The sequence below is a fragment of the Physeter macrocephalus genome, chromosome 7 (genome assembly GCF_002837175.3).
Source record: "Physeter macrocephalus isolate SW-GA chromosome 7, ASM283717v5, whole genome shotgun sequence".
In the NCBI taxonomy this organism is placed as follows: Eukaryota; Metazoa; Chordata; class Mammalia; order Artiodactyla; family Physeteridae; genus Physeter; species Physeter macrocephalus.
This window is the reverse complement of record NC_041220.1, coordinates 9513003-9518912: the sequence shown is the minus strand read 5'-3', so window position 1 is coordinate 9518912 and position 5910 is coordinate 9513003. Positions and strand designations below refer to the sequence as shown.

The 5910-nt window shown below is 38.3% G+C and overlaps 1 protein-coding gene across 3 annotated transcripts in view; it reads left to right on the top strand.

Moving 5' to 3' along the window:
• FAM13A (family with sequence similarity 13 member A) overlaps positions 1–5910 on the top strand; it is a 381052-nt gene that overhangs the window by 366740 nt on the left and 8402 nt on the right. The window contains exon 25 of one of the 3 annotated variants that reach the window (XR_003680461.2): positions 1168–3569. The exons of the other annotated variants lie outside the window; for them this stretch is intronic. The gene's annotated coding sequence lies outside the window, so the exon portion shown is untranslated. Of the gene's footprint in view, positions 1–1167; positions 3570–5910 lie in introns of those variants that run through there. 3 annotated transcript variants of the gene reach the window in all.

The following is a 5910-nucleotide window of genomic DNA, read 5'->3' as shown; positions in this document are numbered from 1 at the left end:
GTGGGATCTTCCCGGACCGGGGCGCGAACCCGTGTCCCCTGTATCGGCAGGCGGACTCTCAACCACTGCGCCACCAGGGAAGCCCCAGGCTGTATTTTTAAACAACTAAAAATGAAGCGTACCCCAGGGAGAAGAGCTGCTCTGATTTCGGCCAGCTCCTAATTAGCTTCCTATGTTTCACCAAGCCTGTGGGCAAGGCTGAGACTGGGAGAGGCCTGGGGCCATCCATCCACTCCCTCATCAGCGCCACAGAGCAAGCTTGGGGTTCAAATGACCTTCCCCTCTCACTGAATGAGGCCCTGCCCCCCATTCAGCAACTCCAGGTCTCTTCTCCGAACAGTCCGCCAAACTTGAACTTGAGAGCCCTTGAGTCTGCTACACCAGCATCTGAGCTCCTGGGAGAGCCCGGGCACGAAAGGTCAGGAGACGCGTTTTTAACAAGAAGCCTTTGGCAGCGGCAGGCCGGTCCCTCTGGGACCACGAGCCAGTACCTAATTGGCACTTGCTGTTGACCTTTGCTCTCAAGAGCCCCGGGCCTCTTATGACACTGTAGGCATTGGGGTTATTTCCAAATCTGCTCTTTGGCTTTCTTTTTCTCCTAATCCTAAAGAAAAGGTGACTGTGAAACTAATCTGGTTTCGAGTTTCCCTTCACCTGAGGAGTGTATGTGTGTGAGTTTTAGATCTCATTTAATTTCTCAGGAAGTTCAACACCAATGGGAACTGAATCAATAATAACCAGAGATTGTATCCAGTTCCCCCGGGGTCAGGCCCAGGAAAATCAGCTTTTAAAAGATCTGAAGACCGTATGATTGTGCGCCCTGTCAAGCATCCAGGCACTCTTGGAAGAAAAAAAAAATGCTGACATCTGAACTAATTTTCTCCATGCCACACATAACTCAGGAGTACACACTCCATTACTTTCAGAAGGAGATAAAACACTAAAGCCTGGATCAGCTAATCCGTGGGAGAGGCTGTTATTAATATAGATGCAAAGAATCTGCCCACAGTGGGGTGGACACTTCCTCCAGCACCTATTCTGTTGCATATCCCTGTTTCTCACTCCACAAGTGAGGTTAGCCAGTCCCTCCTTAACCTGGGTTGGAAAGGCATGGTTGTAGCTTCTGTGTCACATCCAACTGGAGACTCTCCTTGATCTAATCTGCAGGAGAGTTTTCACCTATTCTGAAGACATGAGGACCTACTGTCTTCCTTATCACAAGCTCCTCCTCAGCTTTGTGAGATACTGTTCCCCAAGATAAGTCTGCAGGTGGAGGCTGCCAACGCACCTATCAATGCTCCACAAAGGCACCTCTTAAAAATGAAGACATTCACAAACCAGAAGACTCGTAACTCAAGCAACCCCAGCTAAGTAGTACGAAGGCAACGTGGGCATCAGGTTCTTAGATATTCTAGAGACGTAACAAATGTTTTAAAATATGCTTGGCTCCATTTTTAAGAGCCAAAGAAAACTGGAGGCAACCAGCACTTACATTTCTTTTTTGAGAGGAAATGATAAAATTCTGCATATTAGCCTTGATTTTATATACTTCCTCTTCTATGCTTGACCCTAACACAAAACATTCTATTCATTGGGCTGCACCTCAAATCTGTTTTGACATTCTGTTGTGTGCCCTCCTTCATTCCACCTTTCTCTCCATCATCCAGTTAACAGTGATTTGGCTGTTTTTTCCTTTATTTTTTCCGGTTGTATTGAGATATGATTGACATGTAACATTGTGTAAGTCTAAGGTGTACAACAGGTTGATTTGAACCACTAATATATTGTAAAGCAATTACCATCATAGCATTAGCTAACACCTCCATCATATTACATAATTATCATTCTTTTTTGTAGTTAGAACATTTAAGATCTACTCTCTTAGCAACATTCAAGTATATGGTGCAGTATTATTAACTATAATCACTATGCTGTTAATTAGATGCCCAGAATGTATTCATCTTATAACTGGAAGTTTGTATCCTTTGACCAACTTCTCCCCATTTTCCCCACTCCCCAGGCCCTGGTAACTACCATTCTACTCTGTTCCTATGAGTTAGGCTTTTTAGATTTCACATATAAGTGAGATCATACAGTATTGGTCTTTCTCTGACTTAAGTAGCCTAATACTTTCAAGGTCCATCCATGTTGTCACAAATAGCAAGATTTCCTTCTTTCTTATGAATAATATTCCATGGTATATATACACCACAATGTCTTTATCCATTCATCCTTTGACAGACCCATTGTTTCCATATCTTGGCTATTGTAAATAATGCTTCAATGAACATGGGGGTGCAGACATCTCTTCAAGATCCTGTTTATATTTTCTTTGGATATATACCCAGAAGTGGGATTGCTGGATCGTACGATAGTTCTATTTTTATTTTTTTAAGGAACCTTCATCATGTTTTCCATAGCGGCTATACGAATTCAGATGCCTACCAACAATGCACAAGGGTTCCCTTTTCTCCACATCTTCACCAACACTTATCTTTTGTCTTTTTGATAACAGCCATTTTAACAGGTGTGAGATGAATATCTCCTTGTGGTTTTGATGTGCATTTCCCTGATGTTTAGTGATGCTGAGTACCTCTTCATGTACCTGTTGGCCATTTGTATGTCTTATTTGAAAATGTATTTATTGAGTTTTCCTGCCCATTTTAAAATCAAACTGTTTGGTTATTTTTGCTATTGAGTTGTATGAGTTATTTACATATTTTCGATATTAACTCCTTATCAGATATATGGTTTGCAAATATTTTCTTCCATTCCATAGTTTGCATTTTTATTTGTTGGTTGTTTCTTTTGCTGTGCAGAAGCTATTTTAGTTCGATGTAATCCCACTTATCAAGTTTTGTCTTTGTTGCTAGAGCTTTTGGTGTTAAATCCAAAAATCATCATGAAGACCAATGTCAGGAAGCCTTTTCCCTGTGTTTTCTTCTGGGAGTTTTAGTTTCAGGTCCTGTGTTTAAGTCTTTATCTTGAGTTAATTTTTGTGACTAGTGTAAGATAGGGGTCCAATTTCATTCTGCATTTGACTATCCAGTTTTACCAACATCATACATTCATTCATTCATGTATTTATTTTTTTTTACATCTTTTATTAAAGAGGCTATTCTTTCCCCATTGAGTATTCTTGGCTTCCTGTCAAATATCAGTTAACCATATATGCAAAAGTTTATTTCTAGGCTCTTGATTCTGTTCCATTGGTCTATTTGTTCTTTTTTGTGCCAGTACCATACTATGTTAATTGCTATAGCTTTGTGGTATAGCTTGAAATAGTTATTACTATAGCTATAGTAGTATAGTTTGAAACAGGATGTGTGATGCCTCCAATTTATACTTTTTTCTCACGATTGCCTTGGCTATTTGGGATCTTTTGTGGTTCCATACAAATTTTAAAATTATTTGTTCTATTTCTGTGAAAAATGCCATTGGGATTTTGATAGGGATCACATTGACTCTATAGATGGCTTTGGGTAGTATGGACATCTTAACAATATTAACTCTTCTGATTCATGAACATAGGATCTCTTTCCATTTCTTTGTGTCTTCTTCAATTTTTTTTTTTTTTTTTTTTTTTGCCAAAGTCTTGTAGTTTACAGTGTACAGATCTTTCACTTCCTTGGTTAAATTTATTCCTAAATATTTTATTGTTTTTGATGTTATTATTAAAGGGATTGTCTTCTTTTTTTCTTTTGCAGATATTTCATTGTTAGTATATAGAAACACAACTGATTCCTGTATGTTGATTTTGTGTCCTATAATATTACTGAATTCCTCGATTAGTTCTAGCTTTTCTTGGTGCAGTCATTAGGAATTTTTATATATAAGATCATATCATCTGCAAACAATGACAGTTTTACTTCTTCCTTTCTGATTTAGATGTCTTTTTTTCCTTGCCTGATTTCTCTGGTTAGGATTTCCAGTACTGTGTTGAATAGGAGGGGTGAGAATGGTCTCCCTTAACTGGTTCATGATCTTAAAGGAAAAGCTTTCAACTTTTGAACATTGAGTATAATGTTAGCTGTGGACTTATCATATATTATGTTGAGGTATGTTCCTTCTGTTCCCAATTTGTTGAGAGTTTTTTTCATGAAAGGATATTGTCGTTTGTCAAATGCTTTTTTTGCATCTATTGAAAGGATCATGTGAGTTTATCTTTCCTTCTATTAATCAGATGTATCACATTTATTGATTTGCATACATTGAATCATCCTTGCATTCCAGGAATAAATCCTGCTTGACCATGGTGTATGATTGTTTTAATGTGCTATTGAATTCAGTTTGCAAATATTGTGTTGAGAATTTTTGCATTTATATTCATCAGGGATATTGGTCTGTAGTTATCTTTCCTTACAGTGTCCTTATCTGGCTTTGGTACCAAGGTTATGCTACCCTCATAAAATGAGTTTTGGAGTGTTCCCTGTTTGAGAAGGATTGACATTAATTCCTCTTTAAATGTTTGGTAGAATTCACTGGTGAAACCATCTGGTCTATGGTTTTCTTATTGGGAGGTTTTTGATTATTGATTCAATCTCCTTCCTCATTACTAGTTTGGATTTTCTATTTTTTTCATGATTCAGCCTTGGTAGGTTGTATGTTTCTAAGTTTTGTTTGTTTTTTTTTAATTGATGGACATCTGAAGGTTTTTTTTAGGATTCTTTTTGATGTGGACCTTTTTTTTTTTTTTTTTGCGCAGGTTCAGCGGCCATGGCTCACGGGCCCAGCCGCTCCGCGGCACGTGGGATCCTCCCAGACCGGGGCACAAACCCGCGTCCCCTGCATCGGCAGGCGGACCCTCAACCACTGCGCCACCAGGGAAGCCCGATGTGGACCATTTTTTAAAGTCTTTATTGAATATGTTACAACGTTGTGCTTCTGTTTTATGGTTTGTTGGGTTTTTTTGGCCACGAGGCATGTGGGATCTTAGCTCCTCAACCAGGGATCGGACCCACGGCCCCTGCATTCGAAGGCAAAGTCTTAACCATTGGACCACCAGGGAAGTCCCATGAAGTTTTTTTTTGTTTTTTTTTTTTGTTTCACACACATCCTGAGCTTTATTGGGTGTTAGTGAGCATGATTTCAAAAACATACTTTTAAAGTATGGTTATGAGAACAATAAGTTTTAAAGAACTTAAGCTATTCTTATAAATTATATCATCTGCTCATTTTATGGCCAAATTTTCTCTAAGTGATTCAGTTGATTTTTTTTTTTATACCTCTGACTTCTACATCTCATTAAAAAAAATTTTTTTGGAGTATAGTTGATTTACAATACTGTGTTAGTTTCAGGTGTACAGCAAAGTGAATCAGTTATACATATACATATATCCATTCTTTTTTTAGATCTTTTTCCTATATAGGTCATTACAGAGTACTGAGTATTGAGTAGAGTTCCCTTGGCTATACAGTAGGTTCTTATTAGTTATCTATTTTATGTATAGTAGTGTGTATATGTCAATCCCAATCTCCCAATTTATCCCTCCCCCCTCTTATCCCCTGATAACCATGTTTGTTTTCTACATCCGTGACTCTACTTCTGTTTTGTAAATAAGTTCATTTGTACCTTTTTTAGATTCCACATATAAGCAATATCATATGATATTTGTCTATGTCTGACTTCCTTCACTCACTATGACAGTCTCTTGGTCCATCCATGTTGCTGCAAATGGCATTATTTTGTTCTTTTTTATGGCTGAGTAGTATCCCATTGTATATATGTACCACATCTTCTTTATCCATTCCTCTGTCAATGGACATTTAGGTTGCTTCCATGTCCTGGCTATTGTAAATAGTGCTGCAGTGAACATTGGGGTGCATTTATCTTTTCGAATTATGGTTTTCTCTGGGTATATGCCTAGGAGTGGGATTGCTGGGTCATATGGTAGTTGTATTTTTAGTTTT